Raw genomic sequence first — 22,351 nt, 5'->3', positions numbered from 1 at the left:
TGTTTCCTGCCGCGGAGGGCGGCGTGGCGGGGCGCGCGCCCCAGGGCGGGACGGGTCGGGACGCGACCTCCGAATTGGGCGCTGAGGACCCCTGGTCTTTTGTGAGGTTTCCTTTGGGCGCTCAGGCCTCTGCCCTCGCCAGAGAGAGCTGGCTTTGTGTAGTACTGGGAAGCGCAGGCCCTGAGGCCAGCGGATGGGGCTGCAAACTGAGCTGCATCCGGTACGTGACGCACTTTGTTAAGCAGAGCCATCGTTTGTTGCGGCTCGCCGTTTTGTTTAGGGGGGGAAAATGGGTTTATTTATCACTCTAACATTTCCGCAGGGAGAAAAACCGCGAGCCCAGTTCTGCTACTCCCTATCTGTGCTCACGCAAGGTGTTTTACCATTCTGAGCCTCAGAATCAGTATACCTCAGCAAGAAGGTAGACTTTATCGTTTAATTTTTGAGCCGTCAGGATGTTTATCCGTGAAAACAGCAAAATACCCACGGCGTAGGGTTGTTGTATTGAGCGGCACCTAAAAACCGCTTGTTCCTTTCTGAAGTTCAGAGTGCGAATCCCACAGTGCCCCGCGGTCTTGGAATCCCAGGCTGTCTGTTCTCTTATCACACAGTGGATTTCCCGTCATCCCTGAGTTGGTATTTGCTGGTTTCCTTGGGGTTTTTCTCAGTGTGGTTCTTGGGTCTCAGCAGTAGGGCCTCTGCTTCCGGAGCTTCTGTTTGGAGGGATCCGAGGGGCGAAGTGGACATGGCCAAGCCCACATCTTCTGAACCACACTCTGAGTACCCAGTCTGTGAAATTCCTGTCCCCAATAACCGTAGCCCACTTACAGAAAAACATAGAAATATTGGGCTGGGCCATACAGTGCGGAGAGTCCATTAGACCTAAGATATTTATGCATATTTATGCATTGCTTCTCTCCTCTCTTATCTCTCATCTGGCTGAAGAAATAATAGGAATGCCGCAAAGGTGCAGTGCTTAAAGTAAGAATAAGCAGGCAGATCGATAGGACAGAATAGAAATTGAGAGATAGACTAAAATGTTGAAGAATGAAGAATTTGATATCATGTAGAGGAAAAATCAGATTGGCTCTAAACGTTAAAAAAATGATCCTGGAACAACCGGGAAGGTGTCTAGGGGGGAAAAAAGACTACTTTCTTTTTATTTTTACAGATTTATTTATTTATTTGAAAGCCAAAGTTCTTTCTCAAAGAGACAGGGACAGAGACAGATATTTCATCTGCTGGTTCGCTCTCCAAACAGGTGCAACAGCAAGGGCTGGGCCAGGCTGAAGCCAGGAGCCAAGAGTTTCTTCCAGGTCTCCCATGTGGTTGCCGGGGCTCAAGCAACAGGAATCAGCATCCATATGGGATGCTGGCAGCTTAAACTGCTGTGCCACAATGCCAGCACCCCGATCTCACTTCTTAAATCAGAATATGTTCTAGGAAACTGAAAAGATTTAAATTAAAAATAAATTCATAAGACCCCTAGGAGAAAACCTTATTTAATAATAATGCTTTTGGGCCGGCGCCGTGGCTCAGTAGGCTAATCCGCCAGCTGCGGAGGCCATTGGAGGGTGAACCAATGGCAAAGGAAGACCTTTTTGTCTCTCTCTCTTACTGTCCACTCTGCCTGTCAAAAAAAAAAAATAATAATAATGCTTTTAATCATCTAGAAAATGTTCCTGAACATGAAACCCAACCCAGAAAATACAAATGGGCAAATTTGATTACATAAAATTAAAAATTAAATGACTTCTTCACTAAAAGATACTTCTGAACAGTTTGTTATGATGTGTGTTTTGTTGTTATGATTCTTATGAGTCTAAATAAATTCATATTTTAACTAAGTTCATATGCCTGTGCTTTGACAGCACTAACTCCATTTTGAGCTTTTTCTTGTAATACAAGCGATAAGTGACCCAAGGGGCCGGCTGATAGTCAAGAGGCCCCCTTGGCACTGCCAGACTGCTAAGCCACATTGACAACTGTGTGCTGATATGCAAATGAGAAGATTTGGATCCTGGACATCTTGTCCCCAGGTTGATATCTGCAAGCTAAGATAATGTACCTGCTGAGACAATGAATACTAATTCCTTCAAACTGGTATTTGAGGGAACTCCCACTCTGCGTGGGAGTTCACTCTGAAAGGAGCCTCAGCTGCTGGACGCTCAGCCGGAGAGAAAGCGCTGGACTTCATTGCTGATGATTTGAAGACCTGTCGAGCCTCCCCTGGAAGAAGCCTGTTTTCCCAAGCAATTTGAAAATTTCCTTCACAGATACACGGTGTTTGCTTGGTTACTGGCACTTTGTGCTCTGGTGATTTTCTTTTACCTAGTTTTGCCTATCTTTGCATACATTTCTTTTTAAAATTGTTTATCCTGCTTTTATGTGCTTATTGCAATTAACCAGTTAACTCACAAACCGTCTTTGCCTCACTTGCTTTGTCAAATGTAGAGGAATTTACCCCTCTTGGGAAAATTATAATCAAGGTTAGGATTGTCACCAGGTGTTGGGGAACCAGGCTTCCCTAGCCAGTCCATCACGACACAATTGAACATTTTAGCAAATGTGCTGAAAGATTAACTTTCTTGAGACAAAATACTTTCACACACACACACACACACACAAAAAAAGCAAAGGATACAAACAGATGGTGCAGGAAAAAAGTACGGATGGTGCCAGTGCTGTGGCTCAGTAGGTTAATCATCTGCCTGCAGCACTGGCATCCCATATAGACTCTGGTTCTAATCCCAGAGGATGGCCCAAGTGATTGGTCCCCTGCACCATGTGGGAGACCTGGAGAGGGCTCCTGGCTTCGGATCCCCCCATTTGGGGAGTGAACCCACAGATGGGGGACTTTTCTTTTTGTCTCACTTTCACTGTATGTAGCTGTATGTAGCTCTACCTCTCAAATGAATAATAAATAAGATGTTAAAAAAATAACACAGTCAACAAATATGTAATAAAAAACCTTGGCAATACTCAATACTTTTTGGTGACAATGGTGAGGATAGGCACACTGGGAATGGGAATTGGGAAAACACTATTGGAAACATTTTGGCCATAGTTTGACATGTTTTTAGTGCATATATTCTTTTACCACCTATTCCACTTCTTGCCAATCTGCACAAAGATGATTTACTATACAAGAGCTGTCATTGAACTATAACTAAAATCCTGGAACTAACATGAATATCATAGGGGACAAGTTACATTAAAACACTCTGTGAGCATATAATGACATACCTTGCAAGTACTAAAAAGAAAGATCTCTATATACTGATTGGAAATATGTTTGAGATTCATTCAATTTATTCAACAAATGTTTGAGTGACAAGTATGTGCTAGGCATTTTTCAAGGTTTCAGGACACTGGGGAAAAATAGGTAAAATTCTTCAATTGATGGAGTTACTTGCTAGAGGGAAAGACGAGGGATACTAACCACATCAAGAACTAAACATAAGATGAAGAGAAATGAATCCGTATGTGGAGGATGGAGAGTGATTGGCTTGTTTTATGTTCAATTATCAGAGCAGATCTCTTTTCAATGAGGTACCTAATGGCTGCTGTTTGAGTCTCAACTCTGCATATCTTTTTGCACATATTCCAGAGAAATTAAAATGCCTGTTCACACAAAAATCTGCACAAAGCACTATTCATAATAGCCATGCCTGGAAACAACCCAGATTGATTGGTTCCAGGGTCTGGGCTCTTAACTTTTATACTAAACAGCCTCTTAATCTGAGCCAAGCCTCCGCTAGGTCTTCCCCCACTACCCTGATACGCACCACCCCAACCCACCTCTCTTTTTTCCCCCTCAGATTATTATTTTACTGAATTTATCTAGTTCTCATGACAATGTTCCTGATATAGGTTATTTCTTTCAAGCACCTCTGTGAAAAAAGACTGTACAAGCAATCTAGGACAAGATTCAAGAATCTGAGCATACTCAAGTACTACGGTCATGGGAAAATATGAATGCCAATAGATATTTAAATAGTCTTTCCTTTTCAATTGGCGATTTATTTCCTACCGCATACTATACTGTTTCCCCAGGAATAAATCTTTCAAAATAGTTGGGGGGAAGCTAATCTAACCCAACCTTTCGAGTAGCAAGGGTTTGGGGGGTTTTCTTCAGTGCAGACACTTTAACATGAGCAGGGTAAGCATGTTAAAGACGCGAGGCAAAAAATCCTGCCTTTGTAGAGCCCTCAGCCTCCTGCAGGCTGAGTGCAGGCAGGGATCTCAGCTGTCTTTTCCCTTCTCCTATGCGCATGGCATTGCATCCTCAAGAGGTGCAGGCCTCTCAGGCCCATGGGATCTGGCCTGGCCTTCAAATGCTCTGACCAATAGAATGTGGCAGGGGTGATTCTATAAAGTTCTTAGCCACCATGGATGATGTCTGCACTAGTCTGTTTGGGCTGCCTTAAAAAATATCACAGACTAGATGGCCTAAACACAGAAAGGTATTTTCTCAGTTATTTTCTGGGTTCTGGAAGTCCAGGATCAGGGTGGCTGCAGCATTGGTTACTCCTGAGGTCTTCCTTCTTGTAGGCTGTAGGCTGTCTCATGTCTTGATGTTACCTTTGCTCTGTGCACACCCATGCCTGGTGACTCTTCCTCTTCTTCCCCCTCCCCACAGGGGAAATGCACACATTTAATGACCAGATTATATACATTTATGTTATACATATAGCTAAACATTATTTACTCTTACCATGTAGAATATGTTGTGAAAAGTTCTGCTTTGCTTTTTTTTGGGGGGGTGGTATTTCTTTCTTATTTATTTGAAAGGCAGAGTTACAGAAAGAGGGAGATCTTCCGTCTGCTAGTTCACTCCTCAAATGGCCACATGGCCAGAGCTGGGCCAGACTGAAGCCTGGAGCTGGGAATTTCCTCAGGGTCTCCCATGTGGGTGCAAGGACACAAACACTTGGGCCACCTTCTGCCGCCTTCTCAGGCCATTAGCAGGGAGCTGGATTGGAAGTGGAACAGCCAGGTACAAAAACCAGCTTAACCCACTACACCACAATGCTGGCCTCTCTATGTTCTTTCATATATATATATATATATATATATAAATTGCTGGTCACAAGTCAGTGAACAAAATTTGGAAAGCACTAATGTGTTACAGCGTACTAACTGCTCTAGAGTGTTCTCAAAGCTAATTTATAATTTCAGGGGAACTTATAGTCTTCATCTTTCTTAGAATTAGCCATAATGGTTTTCTATGTTCTTAGGAAAAAATAAAATGAAATTTTTTATTTTTAAAGATTTATTTATTTATTTGAAAGGCAGAGTTACAGAAAGGGAGAGGCAGAATCAGAGAGAGAGAGAGAAAGTCCTCCATTACCTGGTTCACTCCCCAAATGGCTGCAACAGCCAGGGCTGGGCCAGGCTGAAGCCAGCAGTCAAGAGCCAAGAGCTTCTTCCAGGTCTCCCACATAGGTGCAGGGGCCCAAGCACTTGGGTCATCTTCTGCTGCTTTTCCAGGCATATTAGCAGGGGGCTGGATCTGAAGTAGAAACAAACTGGTGCCCATATGGGATGCTAGTGCTGCAGGGGGTGACTACCTCACAGAACCCCTAAAATGATTTTTAACATAGCCTTGTTACTGTGTATCCAGCCTAGGCTTGGTACATATTTCCTGTGTACTTAAACCTCCCACCTTCTCAGGCCCAGCAGTTGAGGGAATGACTTGCAACTTATGTAACAGGACCTTATGTTTGTATTGTGTATTTCATATAAAAGTCTTTTTTTTTTTAATGTACATTATTTCAGTTGATGCTCAGAAAAACTCAGTGAGGTAAGTAGGGACAATATTATCAGATTCCCTTTACAGATAATTAAGTTAAGATTCAGAGAGGCTAAGAGACTTTCTAAGTTGTATGCCTAGTAAAAGGCCGAAGTAGACTGAGATCCATCAACTTTTTGGTTGAGAATTCTGTAAACCACATAGCTTCTGGGAGGATAATGTAACCTCAAATATTTTTAACCCCTTCGTCTTCACTTTCCTTTTTAAAAAATTTGTCTTTATTTGAAAGAGAAATATCCCTGCTGCTTTACTTCCTACATGCCTGAAACACCTGAGGTGGACCAGGGTGAAGCCAGAAGCCAGAAACTCAACCTTGGTCTCCCACATGGGTGCATATTGGCAGGAAGCTGGAACTGGGAGCAGCGTTGGAACTTGACTTCTCAAGCAGCCTCAGAATCGCTGCACTAAATGCTCACCTCATCCTCATTTTCTTAGTATTGGCTCAACTTCCTACAGGATACAATAAAAACCTACGCTTCTCTTCCAATGAAAACTTTTGGCCATTTTATATGCATATATAAAATTAGAAGGCACTATTTTGTTGGCTGTAGTGTGATGGAACATAAGCCTGATCCTGAAGGCCAAGGAATTGGACCAGAAGTTAGAGAGGATATAAAACAGAATGTATTAATGAGCTTTCGTCTCTGTTTTACTCTTGCGAGAGGGTTCAGTGGAGAGCTTTAATGCTTCAGGATGAGACTTGAAATTTTTAAAGTGGATCTTAGTTTCATAAGGTTATTCAGACTCAGATCTTGAATGAATCATGATAGTAGCCTTCAAAACCTTGGTACTTTATGCTTTCCAAAGGTGCTAGGATTTGAATGCCATGAAGTAGCACCTTGACAGTAGGGACTCCATTTTGGAGAACCTGAGACTCCATTCTGGGAAGGTACCCCCCCCCCCCACCGTGAGACTCTGGTCTGAAACTATGATCTAAAACAGTTAAACAATAGCAGTCCACTACATCACACTTGGCAGAGCACAGAAACCCCTACCATGATTGCTCAAGCTTGGAAGTGAGTAGGCTACACCTGGGTTAATGATAAAAATGTAATTTGTCTATGTCCTACATATGATTAAAACCAATACCTGGATTAATGTCAAGATTATACTTGGAATTGTTAAAATTGTAACTGGTATTTTCAAGATTATAATTGATACTAGTTTCGCATAGGTTTTAGGTCAGCTTGACCCCAGTAACCATGTATTCCCCCCGATCCTAGCAACCATGTATTCCCCTCCTGATTTTGTGGTTTTTGCCTTTATAAACCCTGTTGCTTTGGGCTTCAGAGTCGAGAGTTCTTTGGGGCATGAGCCCACTCTCGGCCGGCCGGCAATAAAGGACTCTAAAATTTCTCAGTATGTGGCACTCCTCTGTCAGCACTCGCTCAGGCACAACAGCCACAATACAAATTGATTCATGTTTTTGTTTATTAATAGTTCACATGTTTCCTTAAATGAACAGTCCATGTTCATTTTTTTTTTTTTAGATTTATTTTATTTATTTGAAAGACAGAGTTACAGAGAGTATAGACAGGGAGAGGTATATAGAGAGAGGTCTTCCATCCACTGGTTCACTCGCCAGATGACTGCAACGGCCGGAGCTGTGCTGATCTGAATCCAGAAGCCAGGAGCTTCTTCTGGGTCTCCCACGTGGGTGCAGGGGCCCAAGGACTTGGGCCATCCTCTACTGCTTTCCCAGGCCATAGCAGAGAGCTGGATCAGAAGTGGAGCAGCCGCCCATATGGGATGCCAGCGCTTCAGGCCAGGGCTTTAACCCACTGCTCCACAGCACCAGCCCTCCTTTGTTCTTTAAATCTTTTTTTTTTTTTTTGACAGGCAGAGTCAGACAGTGAGAGAGAGAGAGAGACAGAGAGGAAGGTCTTCCTTTTTCGTTGATTCACCCCCTCAAGTGGCTGCTATGGCCGGTGCACTGCGGCCGGTGTGCTGCGCCAATCTGAAACCAGGAGCCAGATGCCTCCTCCTGGTCTCCCATGAGGGTGCAGGACCCAAGGACCTGGGCCATCCTTCACTGCACTCCCAGGCCACAGCAGAGGACCCATATCCTATAAGATTTGAGCCCCACCCTATGATTTCCTGAAAGACCCTGTCTCTAAACAATCACTTTGGGGTTTAGAATTTCACCATAGGAATTCACTGGGAAACAAAAGTCAGTCCATAATAGTATCCAACTAGTCCTCCGTGGGACATCACAGAGGGGAGGTGGCTCAGCTGAGGTCATACAGCCCGCCGTTCCCTGACAAGGACACCGATCTCCTGAATGAAGAGGAGCCCAGGTGCGAAATGGACACCTTGTCAGTCAGTTGTCAGTGCCACATGGAGCTGAAGAACACGCCAGTGAGCCCCAAGTGAAATATTCAGAATAAGGAGTGGGAGTGGCAGCATTAGGTTACTCAGCAAGTCAGTCCATATATGGGTGCTAAGTGTGACAAGGGACATGGGGGCCAGGGTGTTACGAGGAAGAGTAACAGAGTGGGTGGAAAAGGTGTCTGGAACTGCAAGGGAGAAATAGTCAAAGGCCCTGGAATGTGTTGGAGTTTAGGAAGATTTCAGTGCCTTTGTGAGATCCGGGAATATCTCTCTTCCCTTCCTGGGCCAAACTTGGACAAGAAGATGCCTCTGCATTGTTTGCAGGTGGTCCCGGCATAAGGCTCCAATTTGTAGCTTAATAAATAATGTGTGCAGATCAAGATGGAGAACACTTTCAGTATCTAAGAGGGCCTCCTCAACACCCACACCGAGAGATTCCTCAGAAGAGATCACTTTTCTGATCTTCTTCTCCTTCTTCTTCTTCTTCCTCCTCCTCTTCCTTTCCTCTTCTTCCTTTCCTCCTCCTCCTCCTTCTTCTTTTAAGATTTATGTATGTACTTGAAAAGCAATGAGAGGGAGGGAGGGAGAGAGGGAGGGAGAGAGAGAGAGAGAGAATCTTCAATCTGCTGGTTCACTCTCCAGATGGCCAAGCTGAAGCCAGGAGCCAGGAACTCTCTCTGGGTCTCTCACGTGGGTAGCAGCTACCCAAGCACTTGGGTCATGTTCTGCAGCTTTCTCAGGCACATTCATTAGCGAGGAGCTGGATCAGAAACAGAGTAGCAGGGACTTGAACTGGTGCCCATATGGGATGGGGGCCTTGTAGATGGTTGACTCACACAGTAAGCACTTTATTATGTCTATTTTTTTTACTTATTATGTCTGTAATTCATCTTTCCTCTACTCTGTAGTGATTCACAATATGAATGTATCACAATTTATTTGATTATCATGCTATTAATGGGTATTGGGTTAAGTTCTTCCCTATTATTAAACTGCCATAAACATTTTTGTATTTGTCTATAAGTAGGCAAATGCTCTCATTTCTAGAAGTAGAAATGCTAGTAGAAATGTCTAGCTTTTTAAATAATGCCAGTTTTTCAAAGTGGATGTATTAGTTTACATTTCTAGCAGCAATGCCCGAGCACGCTCCTACTGTCTCAGCGATCTGCACTGGTTTGCTCACTTCCCCGTTCCCATTCGAAGGGTTTGCAGGCAGCGTCTCGGGCGCGGTAGGGCGTCGGGACGGAGGGGACTCTGTCCTGCGCTGTCCGGGTCCGGCGGAGTGGTAGGATCCGCGTGCTTCGGTATCCCGAGGGAAGGGAAGAACTCGAAGCACCGACTTCTGGCCCAGACGAGGGGAAAAGCTCGCAAGCTGCATCACAATTCCCGACTGCACTGAGAATTCTTTCTCTTATGGGAGTTTGCATTTCCACTTCCCAGAGCAGACTCCAAGGCATGAACGCAGAGGGCGTAGGCGGATGGCCCGTTCTTCACCAAGGACGCATTCCTGCCACCGTCTGACCGCGGGTGTCAGGATGGCCGAGTGGTCTAAGGCGCCAGACTCAAGCTCTGCTTCCTCGCCATGAGGATTCTGGTCTCCGAATGGAGGCGTGGGTTCGAATCCCACTTCTGACACATGGCTTTTTTTTCCCTCAAACCCCGTAATTCCAGCTGTTTCAGCCTTTTGTTTCCTTTCTTTTACCTTTTCCTTTTCGATCCTAACTAATATAACAGATCCTCAATGAGGTCCTTCTCGTTCCTTTTCCGTTTTGTCCGTCACTTAATCACAAACCACGTCTTGTTCCGGTTGGCTCATTCGAGACGCATTGGGAGCAAAATTCGTCAGGAGGAAACACACTGACCTATACACAAACTAATTCCTGGTTGCTTCGGACCCCATACGTAATCAGGTCCTTTTATCCGATGTCCTCACTCTGTTAGAACCCATGAAAAATCAAAAACAGCGCTATTCGACGTTGATCACCAAAAGAGAGACTACGAAAGGTTCCACCGAGATTTGAACTCGGATCGCTGGATTCAGAGTCCAGAGTGCTAACCATTACACCATGGAACCCTCCCTGGGAGCAGGTGGATACACTGTCCATCTCAGATCTCCTGCGTAAGACTTTTGCCAGAGAAAGATTATCGCAGAAAATCAGACATCGCGTTAAAGCAAAGCTCAGTCTCATCTCTTTGATCAACTTAGAAGAATTTTCAGAGGGTAATATTTTTTTTTTCCGGATATAAATTCTCTGCACTTCTCAGCGGCGGGCAACAGCAACGCCCAAGATAGGGGTGGGCGGGGCGTGGGAGGGGTCGCACACTGTTTCCCCAGTGCCTTCTTCCCAGGTCTCGTCCCTTCCGTCTTAGGGGCAGGGCAGAATCCTGGTCCGCGAATGTTTTTACCCCTGGAGTTTTGATTTGCTTTCCTTTCCAACTGACGGCAGGATAAATGGGATTTTAGTCTCACATTTGAAAGAGAGTAAAGAAAAATACACCATCTCCGTTCTACAAGTCTTTTCTCATCCTGTGATACCTGCAGAAGCCTCGAAGGCAACCTGTGAGGATCTGGGTACTTAGCTCAGCTCTAGTGGTGGGCTTGAACTTGGGAGCGAAGGGCCGTGGGCCATGGTCATTGATAGTCCAGGGGCTTCCACTTAATAGAAGCTCGATCGGTGTATGTTGTATGAATGCATAAATGAGTGGATGAGAGGATGAATGAACTCAGGGGACGGATACTCAGCTTATTTTTAGGCCTTTTGTAGGGATTCTTTTTGCTGTCACTAGATAAGCTAGATTTGACAAGACGAAAGGCCCCCAAAGAGAGGGCCATTCCAGTGTGGGTGACAAAGGAGAATTTCATAGTTCTGAACAGAGTCATTTATTTTTCTAAATCTTAACAATATTAAGACAAAATGCTTACTTATCTAGTAAAAGTAAGAGCAATATGTAATTAGCAGACCACATGAGTGTAACATAGCTAGAAGAGAAACAGGTGTGAATGACCACTGCAGTCATGTAAATATTAGTTATTGGCCATCTATGCCTAATGTGAGGCTGAATTTCTAAGGAACCCTCAAATCTTTTTCTGGCATTTATCCTTTTATTGTGTCTTTTACCAAGCAGGGTGCCCATCACAAATTAGCTGCTCCGTAAGTATACCTTTATTTGAACGTATTGTTTGGGAAGTGAGGAAAAAAGCAGTGAAATTCGGACTTCCAGCTAGGTGACCACAAAGTGCTCCTCAGTGTCCAAACCTCCCAAGGTAATCTCTCCATTCTCTCTTCTCTTGGTCTTAAACATTGTCTAAGTTGTATCTGATCCAGCTGAAGAATGGACTAAGTCTTTCTTCCTTAGCACAGTTGGCATTCTTGATTCTCTGAGCCATCATCTTGTGTCTGGGGAAAAAAAAAAAAAAAAAGCACCGATTACCAGGAAAAGAAAAAAAAAGTTTCCTCCTTTTTTGTTACTGATGAACTCTATAAACCAAATTATTTTGAAAACTGGAAATAGATGAAACCAGAACTTTAAAATCTTACTATTAAGATAGGCAAATGGGGAAAGGATCTACATGATTGTTTTTTTCACCTTTAGCACCTTGAGAAGAATAATGGTAAAGACTGGGAAAATGTGAGAGATGGCCACGGTGTTCATTTATTTATTGTTGAGTCTGGAATTGTCCGTGGTCGATTCACAAACATTTCAAGGCGATTGCAAAGTCCGCTGAGGGGAATGGCTCTAGGGAGAGACGCCTAAACTCCTCAATCCAGAAACAGTTTGTTCCCTGTTGACTCTGAGCAAGGGTGGTTTGCAAGGCCCCCTGCAGCAGAGCTGAGCTCAGGAAGAACAAGTCAGTGTAGCATCATCAGTTGTGTAGACCCACCTCAACGGGAGGGTCGTGGAAAGATTTTGAAGTATCCAGCCCTACAGAGAACGGAGGAGCTCGGGTCTTTCTGGATCTTCATCTTTTTGTTTATTTTGCTCATTTCAAAAATTACATTATTTTGTGTATGAATTCGCTGAAATCGCAAATATTTAATTTTCATGATGAATGAAAGCAAAAGAAAAATGGTTCTGTACCTGATAAAATGTATGGTGTATGGGTAAAAGCAAACATTATACAAAACTTTCCAAAAATGTGCTGTGGACAAGTGCTAAGATGAGCGATGGGCCGAGTGATAACGGAGCCCAAAGGCCGGCTCAGATGCGCGCGAGGAGAGGAAAGGCGGCCAGGGAAGCGCCGGCTGAGCCAGGGCGCGGGGCAGTTCCCCTTCACCTGGGTCCGGAACTTGCAACCAGAAGGCTGCAGCGGTGCTGAGAACAGCGGGAGGTTCGCACAGAATTCAGCCCTGCGGTGAGGCAGGCAGGACCTGTGTCCAGCTCCCGGCGGAAGCAGGGAGATGGACAATCATTCATTCGCCTTTCATGCGGTGTCTGCCCAAACAGGTAGCCGGCACATAGCAGGTGCTGGATATTTTCTTAAAATAACAAATGAGTGAAACACCTGTCCCATGTCGGATATTTCTGGGTGGTGAAAATACAATGATTGTCAAGAGAGCTCAGTGGGAGCTCAGCGGCTCTTACTTGGAATACTTAATAGATGTATCAGGTTGGGTGCTGTTTGGGGGACGGTGTATATGGGTCTTATCTTTGACCCCCGAGAAAACAGACTTTACAGGCTGTGTCAACTGTCCGCATTGAGCATGGAGGGAAAAACATCTATTGAGACAAGAGGGGAAAAAAAATTAGTTCCTAGCTGGCAGCGGTGGGATTCGAACCCACGCCCCCGAAGAGACTGGAGCCTTAATCCAGCGCCTTAGACCGCTCGGCCACGCTACCACCCACGAGAAGGGGACGCACCCAGCCTGCCCTCCACAGCACACCGCTCAGCCCTGGGGCCTCCCGCGCTCCCTCACGGCTCCCCGCACCTTCTGCGGGCCTTCCGCCAGCACCCGCCCCGCGTTTCCTCACGGCCAACGGCCCGACGTCACCCACGCGGCCCACCCCGGAGGCCAGATCGGGCCGGCGCAGGTCCTGGGCGAGGTGCGGCCTCAGGCGTGCTCAAGGCACCCGAAGTGTCCGCCGGAGGAGCCGGCGAGGGGACTGGGCTTGGGCCGGGAGGCTGCGCCTCTCTCGTCCTGAGTATCTTTGTTATCCAGCCTGTGAGATCACAGTTCCGCCTTGCTGGGAAATGAAGACGTTTTCCTACGTTGGTATAGGTTCCGCAAAAAAGACTTTTCAGTTGCCTCCTTAGCGCAGTAGGCAGCGCGTCAGTCTCATAATCTGAAGGTCCTGAGTTCGAACCTCAGAGGGGGCAACGCAAGGAAGTTTTTTTCTTGCCCTTAACCAAAAGCACTCCATCTTTCCCGCCATCCTCCGGCCTATGACTCAAATCAGGACGCATCAGAATCCTTCTGTGTCTGCCAGGGCGAGGCGTGCACGCTGCACTGCTAGTCATACCCTCCGAGCTCGCCGGTCCGCCCTGCGGCCCTGCCTTCCTGTCCACCTCCAACGCCACTCTCCCAAGCTTCCTGCACTCATAGGCCTCTGATTGTCTTTCAGTTTTCTTGGAGCGCTCTGCTCTCATCTTCCTGGGATGCCAGAGCCGCACATCCTGCCCGGTCACTGCTAAGCCTTCAGTTCTTGGTTTAAACCTCATTTCCTTTCTCTACTAGCCTGGAGAAAGTTATCTCCCTTTACAACCCACTCTGCTGGAGGTGGAGAGTGGGTTATGGTGTGCATAACTTTCTCACTCTAATTTTCTACCACTGTCCTCCCTTTATTCAGATTTAAGTGCATTCACGCTTTCCATGGTCCTTGTATAGATTACCTAAGTCTGTTTTTAACTGTGTAGTGGAAAACACCCCCGAGCCCGGTTGGAGGAAGTGCTGCTGAACCCCCAAATTGGGTCCCCTTGCTCAGGGCACAGCAAGCTGCTTACTGGCACCGGGTTGGTGGAAGAAGGCAGGCGTTTGCAACGGGCACAGCAAGGAGTCGGAAAGCTACTTCTTAATTCCAAGACTCCCGAGGGATTGAGAACCCTGACAAAAATTCAAAAGGGGGTTGAGCGGCGGGGCGATCAGCCCGTGTTCAGGCCTCTGGTTGGTCCACAGCTCTCAGGGCCTTCCTGGGACTGGTCAGCAACAGGAGGCTGGCGTGTTCTGAAGATTCTGTGACGGCAAGGCGGGCTCTGTCCCGTCTGGATTCTGCGGGTAGACTGGCTGATACTTTATTGATCAGGGCTTGAAGTTCGTATAAATCAGGCCGAAATAGAATCTAGGGGTGAGACGTTAGCACGGAGAGGATAACTGGATTCCGAGTCTTCGCAATCTGAAGTCCTGCCCGGACGCCTTGGCGCTGGCACCACTTCCTAACTTTAGTGAATTAATCTTCAGTACAGAGTTGACTTGTGACCGCCACAGTGTGGACACGAACTGCAGGGTACGGGAGAGAGACTGGGGTGTGTTGCAGCAAACGCCAAAGGCAGGAGGGATGGGAGCTTGCTTCCAAATACAGATCAGAAATGTACCACGTGACAACCATTGTCTGAAACCCAGACTTTGAGGAGGAAATTTTTCTTGTAGGATGTAAAGTAGGAAAGAAGATGAGAGAGGAAGTAATTTGTCTAAAGTGGCACAACCAAAGCGATTGAAACGATCTTCTATTTTACAATAGTTATAATACTGATAATGACAACACCTACTTTTCATTGAGCTCTCGGCATGTCCTAGACACTTTTTTCAAGGATTCATTTGCATCATCTCCTTGAATTTGGAAAAGCAGGTCATGAGACTATACTTGTTTGTTTCGCTTAACATTTCCGAATATTTTTCTGAAATTTATTGCACCGGTAGTTGAGTGGTTGTATATAATTCTTTGTGTCGTGGCTACTTCTCCTTGATAAAGTATAAACCCAAGACAAAGCAGATTGCTTTGCTCAAGATAAGCTGACAAAGCCATTTTGTTGTGTGCTTAGTGCAAAACATTCTTAGGATCCGGGGGACTTTGGAAGGTAAAGAACATGGCAGGGCAGGCGGATATGTCTTCAGTTAAATATACTTCTAGAAGTAATTGTGTGGGTTACATTATACAAGAACGGGGGCAGAAATAGCTGGAGCCGCATTGGAAAGGAGCAAAGGTTGGTGGTTGTGGACATTTACAGAGTGAACCAGTGGATGGAAGATCTCTCTCCCTGTCTCCCCCTCTCTCAGTAACTCTAAGTTTCAAATAAATAAATAATTTTTTTAAAAAAAGAACAAATGAACAAAAAAAGTGGGCAAAAGTTAAGTTAAAAGCAAGGGACCAAAATATAAGTAGAACTGGGAAAAGGAATTGTTTGTACAGTTAGCTTTCTTCACACTAGGACAAATGGGTTGAAAAGACCTAACATGGGGCCCGGGTAGCTCAGTTGGTAGAGCATCAGACTTTTAATCTGAGGGTCCAGGGTTCAAGTCCCTGTTCGGGCGTGCCATGTGACTTTTTAAACTCTCATTCTAACTCCATCAGTGAAGAAAAAGCACTGGAGTAAGATGAGTGACAGGGAAAATGTTAGGAAAATAGTAACTACATGCCGATTGGTACCGAGAAAGAGCTTGTTAGATGCTGGGTTGGGCTCTGGAAATACAGGAGTGGACAGAGCAGATTCAGCATTGATGTTCATGGAAGTTACAATCCAAGGAGACGGGATGGTGTGGTGGATCGTTAAGGCTGCCATAACAAATCGGGCGGCGTAAAACATTTATTTTCTCAAGGTTCTGTAGGCTAGTAGTCCAAAATCAAGGTCCTGGCAGCGCTCTGTGCTCCCTTTGAACGCTCTGGGGAAACCTTCTTTGATATTGTTCTGTGGTAGGATAGCGCCCATCTCTGCCTCTGTCGTCACGTGAGCTTCTCATGCGCACACCCATCGCTGGGTTCAGGGCCTGCCCTAATTCATTATGACTTCAACTTAACAAATCACATCTGCAAAGACTCCATTTCAAACAAGGTCACGTTGGGAGGTTTCAGAAGGCCAGGCGATTTTGTGGAACATGGTTCAATGCAAGACTGATGGTGAAGGGAGTTAGAAGATGAAGCAAAACTTGCTGGGAAAACTGAATTATTATTGTATTTTTTATTTATTCATTGAAAATATACTAAATGTTTCCTACTAGGATACTATTATCTGGCAGGAATTGAAGGCGGAGGAACTTGAATGGATTTTCTTTTAGAAATACTGATAATTACAGGTCAGGATGAACTAAGAGAAAGAGGCTAGGGAGTTTGAAACAAAACCATGCTGCCCCCTCTGAGGTTCGAACTCAGGACCTTCAGATTATGAGACTGACGCGCTGCCTACTGCGCTAAGGAGGCAGATACCAACATGGTCTCCCCATGTGTTTTTACTACTGAACTTCATCTTGCCATCTAGGTCAGCTCCACATTCTTTTCATCTTGAATTTCTAAAATGAAGTGCTCTTCTGGAATGTCCCAAAACTTTAACAGCTCCCAGCCCCTGCAGCAGAGGAGCAAAGTCGCTGCTGACCCTACTGCTTTTGGCCCCCTGACTAGACGGATGACTCTCACTTCTCCCATCAGGAGGAAAATTTCCTAAACTTCGAGTCCAGTAACCTGCGTAGCTGCCTGCACCTGCGTCCAACCACTTTCTCGAGGTAAAAGCAATCTCGTCTTTTTCATCCCTCACCATCCCCCTCTCCTCCGATATCTTTTCTTTCCCCTGGACGCTTGGGACTCAAGTCTTCTTGGTGCAAACTCTGGGGATCCGCCAGTCAGACGACGAGGGAGCTGGGGAAACTTCGTGGACGGTGAGCGTGAAGTCATTCTGATTTCCCCCACGGGCCCTTCCGAATGCACGGAGCGGAGGAGCAGCGGTGCCATCGCTCCTGGGCTTTGCAGAGGTTTAGCCCTGTACGTCCTGTCTCAAGGGAGAAGCTACCTTGGGATTCGGAAAAAATCTGGTTTTCGGGGATAGAGGCAGAGATTAGAGAAAATACAGATCAAAACAAAGCAAAGCAAGACACCATGTGAACAGTCGCTGAAAGCAACTTCGACTTTACTGTCAAAAGCGTTCGGCTGAGTTTCTGACGCCCACGACCGCAGCTGTGATTTTGTAGGCGCGGCGGGGCCCTCCGCGTGGCGCCACGCAGAGCGAGGAGACTCATGAGTGCGGTCTTAGCGTCGTAGCTGTGAGTTGGGTTCCGTCTGAACATTGACTGCTGGGTTGAGATAGTGAGAATTTGCATCGAGATAGTGCTTGTGTAATTTTGAACATTACGAATATTAGGAACACATTCTTCAAAGAGTTCAGGTCACGCCATGAAGGCTGGTCGTGCGTATGCCAGCACGACCCAGAAGTCACTGAGAACGTCTAAATGACTGTTATTTGAATGATAGATGTCAGGACACACACTCCTGCATTTGGGGGATAGATGATCAAACCAGAGCATACTGCACAACATGCCAGAGAGAGTTTGCATGTGCATGGACAGAGGAAGATGGAATTTCAAGTCCAGGATGAGACAGGCAAGAAGTTTGGAATCAGTCAAACGCATGTTTGCTCCCACAAAACACCAATGCTCATTAGAAGAAAACACCTTTAGACGCAGGCATAATATAATGGCTCCCTTGATTACTCTATTTCCTAATTCAGAGGTTGCAACTCATGGGCAAATAAAAGAGGAAATCTAGATACCATGTATTGGCCCCCTGTTGTGTACAGCTGATTCACCCAGGTGACCTTGCTCTCTACAGTGTATCAGGTGATGTGTCAGATCCCAGTATCAACAACAATAAAATACAACAAAATATTTGCCCTGGTGCTCACCTACTTTAATATGAAATATAGATTGAAATTGTCCTCATGATTTATTTGAATATTTAATGAAACCACCAGAAAAATAAACAATTGCTGATTTTTGGTCAAATATAAATTACAGTCTGTTCATCAACCTGCATCTTTGCAAGCAGTGCATATGTAAATCCTAGAAAATTACATTCAAACTATAAATTAATTTTTTTTTATTTTTTAAGGAATACAAATTTCATAAGTACAATTTTAGGAATACAGTTATTCTTCCCACCATGGTCGCCCTCCCGCCCACACTCCTATCCTATAAATTCCTTACCAAAGGAAGCAAATGCCCTCATATGCTAAGTCTCCTGCACACTTTGTATCCCACACTGCTAAAAGTGATTGTGATTTGCTTAATGAGGTTTGTGGTCATTTTTCTCAAAAGCTGCAGAAGTTCATGATATGTTTGACTTTATAAAAGTGGAAGATGATAGCTTCCTGAGATCTGTGCCTACAACATAGCTATTATCGTAACTGGCCATGAAAAATATGTTAAAAGGTTTGCCTGTTATAACATCCCATTTTCTAAGTGTGGAACATGAAGCATGTCCTTCTCTAATTTGGGAATATTTTATGGGTGCAAATGGAGAGGACTACAATAAAACAGAAATTTATACCTTTGGGTTTTTGTTTGTTTGTATTTGAATGCTGTCAAAGAACAACATTTCTTCAAGTTTAGTTTGAAGATCTATTTGGCTTTTATTAGCAGTTCATGAAATGGGCAGCCTCCTCTCTAGGAAATACAAAGATGCTCCCTGAGACAGACAGGGAAGGTGGGCTTTGCAGTCAGAGTTGTAACCTGAATGAGAATCAGATTGGTCATTTCAACATTACTTTTCCTACAGGGTTAGAGCAGAGGACCATTCCTCCTCATGCTGGCTCTCGTAGACTGGGTACCTTTCTGTTGGTTGTTGTCAATCTCTCATTTTTTAGAAAACTGTCCCATTTCAAAGTTCACCTTGATTACTTGGTACCCACCATGAGTTATTCCACTTTGTTTTGATCTGATTTATTGAGGTCTTGTGCAATAGCTGAATCCCAAACAATGACCTCAAATCCCAAACAATGTCAGCGTGCATTGCAAATTAAGTAAGAACTGTGATGCACACTATAGTTCTCCCTGTAGGTTCCACTAAAAAGTTTGAAAAACAGAATGGGTTAAAAAAATGTTTAGAAATGAAAAAAAAAAAAAAAAAAGAAAGAAAGAAAGAAAGAAAGAAAGAACCACCAAAAACATTGCCCTGGGGGCAATGGTATGGAGTCTGAGGGCTGAGGGCAGCATGTTACCACACCCTCTGCTCTGCAGCCTGCTGACCACGGGAACCTGAAACCATTCCATCTAGCATTCCACAGTATTCCTTTGTCTGCCTGGAAAATGGTGTTGAGGCACCAGATTCAAGGTTTGTTATTCTTTTGTTTTCTTCCTATTTTTCCAATTTCACTTCTCCAGAAAACAAGTATCCTCTTAGAGAAGTTGTGCTCCTCCCTGAGATGTAGGGAGGCAGATAGGATAACATTGATTAGATTTGTGAGCTGGAAGACCATGTCTTTACCATGCCTCTGTGTGATCTCATGCCCTGACCTTTCCAAAGGGGAGTGGTTACATAGCCTGATTGGCAGGTGGGCATACGGGTGGAATCACGTAGGGGCACGAGATCACACAGGGGGCATGGTGAAAGCATGGTCTTCCAGCTCACAAATCTAATCAATTTTATTATATCTACCTGCCTACATCAGAGGCAGAGAGAGAAGTGGGCTGAATTCAGCTTAAATGACCAGTTCTCTAGGGTGGGGTCAGACTGGTCAGTAGGCACTCAGGTCGGTCCTGGTGGAAAATGAGGAAAAGGAGAGTCCCTCTAAGAGAGTACAAAATGCTTTCCTGCCCCCAAAAAGTTACCTTTAGCAAGGTCAAGGTGTGAATCCCACAGCAAGTTTCTCCCCCAAACCTGCTTTAACAAAACAGAAGTGCCTGCCCCACTCCTTGGGAGCTTCCACTCTCATCATGAAAACAGCAGTGGAGGTCTACAGTCCTGCCACCTTGAATGCACCTGCCTGATCTCTGATCTCAGAAGCTAAGCAGGGTGGGGCCTGGTTAGTGTGAGAATGGGAGAAAAGCAAGGGAGTGGTGATTCTGCCCTCTGATGGCTCTTTTGTTTTATCAACAAGCCAGACAGGGCAAATAAGATTACAAATCATATCTTTTGATGGGTTTTGTCCCCTGCCTTGTAACTGATTGTGAGCTGAATCAGTCCCCCTACCCCAAATTGTGTAAAAAAAAAAAAAGCCCATGCCACAAGCTCCTTCCGGTTCTGCCTCTCTTGGAGCCCCCTTCCTGGCCCCTTAGGCCGGAGGTCCTGACTTAAATAAGTCTCGCTTTCCTCTCTGCCTTGTCCACTTGGAAATTCTTCTTCCAGGTGAGACAAAGAACCGAGGTAATGTTTGCCACTGCTGTTTCACCCACTGGTAACACTCTCATGGGAACTACCTTCTGAGGACATCCCACCAGGCCCACCCCTCCCACACCACAATTCCATCAAGTCTCCATCCTTCATCTATCAAACCTTAACGTAAGACTTTAAAGTTCAAACATCTGCATGAGTTTGTTACCGGAGTGTAGTGGAATGAGAAGGCCATGCCAAGGTGGCCACTGGCAAGCGAGCGTCAGTTAGTCAGGAATGGCTTTGAAACCCACCTGGCAATGGAGCCTGCCTGGCAACAGGTTGTGATTGGATGGCTCTGGAAACTGCCTTTATCACATTACTAGCCTTTTCTCTGGATTGGGCTGTTGCAAATACAGCCTTTGAATAAGTATCTACCACCACATGAACAAACTTAAGTTTACCAAAGGAATTAATGTGGGTGATGTCCACTTGCCATTTATTAGGAGCAAGGCCTCGTGGGTTCACTCCTGCTTGTTGCAGTGGGCCTAATGGGGCGAGGGGTGCACAATTCTTGCAAGAGCGCATAGGTGTTTGCATTGGCTCATTGTTAGCTCTGAGAAAAGCAATTTTATGTTGCTTGCTGACATATGAAATTTTTGGTGTAAAATACGGGCTTGTTCTAAGTGTCCAATGGAAGCCGTGTTGCAGGAGATAAGATGATCAACCTTTCTGTTGCCTTGGAAAATAAAGCCAGGTAACCCAGTATGTGATCTTACGTGTGAGATATACCATGGGTATTTTCTGTTCTCAGTTAGCTCTTTAAGTGTTGTGAACATCTGGTCAATTGGTTTACTGGTCAGGTTAAAGATTGCAAAAGGGATCGTCTTTGCTACCTGTACTGAGTATTTGCTGTCCGAAAATATATTTACTGGTCCATCTTGGCTAAGGAGTAGAACCTTGACTATTGCTCTTATTTCTCCCAACTGTACTGATCCCCCATGGGGTTCTACATGGATTTTATCTTTTTCTATTAAAGATTTGATCACTATTCCAAAGAGTGACTTGTTGGCATCCGTAAATGCACATGGTGCCATGGGTATAGGTTGATTAGCAGGGAAAGCATGTTTTGCATAGTCTATTTCTAAGGTTTTTAGTGTCTGGAGTAGCCTGTCTGCTGGCAGGTGATTGTCAATCTGTCCTGGGAAATTTATCATTAAAGTTTGAAAGAGCGTGCTGTTCTGCATCAATGTTGACAGTTCCAATTGTGATAGTGGTAGGACTACTATGTCTGGCTCTGCGTTAAATATCTTATTGGTATAATATCTTAATTTAAGTCCCATCATAAGGATGGCATCTACTTTGTTTACTATTTTACGACAATCGCTCCAGGCTATGTGCACCCAAAAAAGTGGTCCATGTCGTTGCCAAATAACTCCTAAGGGGCCTTGAAGGTAGATATGGTTATGGCAAATAGAGGCACCTGAGGGTCATATCTAAAGGTTTTTAAATTTGACAACTGGGTGTTAATCTTTTCTATAGTGGATTTGGCTGCTGGTGTCAATGTGATTTTTGAGGAAGGGCTGTTTAGTCAGTAAATCGTATAGCGGTCTAAGTTCTGCAGGTGTTAGGGGAAGGAAGGGCTTCAGCCAACTGATTTGGCCACATAGTTGCTGAAGTTCATTAAGTGAGTATTTATGCTTGACTTTTAGGTTTGAGCCCAGGGGAGATATATGGGAGGAGATTTGATAACCCAAGAATTGAAAGGGAGGAAAATGTTGTACTTTTTCTGTGGCAATAGACAAACCCAGGAATTGTAAATTTCTTACTGTCTCACTTAGACAGGCATTCAGAATTGCTGCATTCTTGTGAGCAAGTAAGATATCATCCATATAATGTATGACCAAGCACTGATCTTTAACTGTGCTGGTCTCATGAGAAACGTATCTTTGGCAAATGGCAGGGCTATTTTTCATGCTT

The 22,351-nt window shown here is 44.9% G+C and overlaps 6 non-coding genes across 6 annotated transcripts; 3 read left to right on the top strand and 3 right to left on the bottom strand.

Annotated features, from left to right (window-relative positions):
• Positions 1-9,675: 9,675 nt before the first annotated feature.
• On the top strand, positions 9,676-9,781 carry TRNAL-CAA (transfer RNA leucine (anticodon CAA)). The gene is made up of 2 exons: positions 9,676-9,713; positions 9,736-9,781. It is a non-coding gene; the product is annotated as a tRNA-Leu (tRNA).
• Positions 9,782-10,148: 367 nt separating this feature from the next.
• Positions 10,149-10,220, bottom strand: TRNAQ-CUG (transfer RNA glutamine (anticodon CUG)). Its single transcript has one exon. It is a non-coding gene; the product is annotated as a tRNA-Gln (tRNA).
• Positions 10,221-12,903: 2,683 nt separating this feature from the next.
• Positions 12,904-12,985, bottom strand: TRNAL-AAG (transfer RNA leucine (anticodon AAG)). The gene has a single exon. It is a non-coding gene; the product is annotated as a tRNA-Leu (tRNA).
• Positions 12,986-13,390: 405 nt separating this feature from the next.
• On the top strand, positions 13,391-13,463 carry TRNAM-CAU (transfer RNA methionine (anticodon CAU)). Its single transcript has one exon. It is a non-coding gene; the product is annotated as a tRNA-Met (tRNA).
• A 2,076-nt stretch (positions 13,464-15,539) lies between these two features.
• On the top strand, positions 15,540-15,612 carry TRNAK-UUU (transfer RNA lysine (anticodon UUU)). The gene has a single exon. It is a non-coding gene; the product is annotated as a tRNA-Lys (tRNA).
• Positions 15,613-16,422: 810 nt separating this feature from the next.
• On the bottom strand, positions 16,423-16,495 carry TRNAM-CAU (transfer RNA methionine (anticodon CAU)). Its single transcript has one exon. It is a non-coding gene; the product is annotated as a tRNA-Met (tRNA).
• Positions 16,496-22,351: the final 5,856 nt, after the last annotated feature.

This window comes from Lepus europaeus, chromosome 3 (assembly GCF_033115175.1).
Source record: "Lepus europaeus isolate LE1 chromosome 3, mLepTim1.pri, whole genome shotgun sequence".
Taxonomy (NCBI): Eukaryota; Metazoa; Chordata; class Mammalia; order Lagomorpha; family Leporidae; genus Lepus; species Lepus europaeus.
This window is presented reverse-complemented; position numbering and strand designations above follow the sequence as displayed.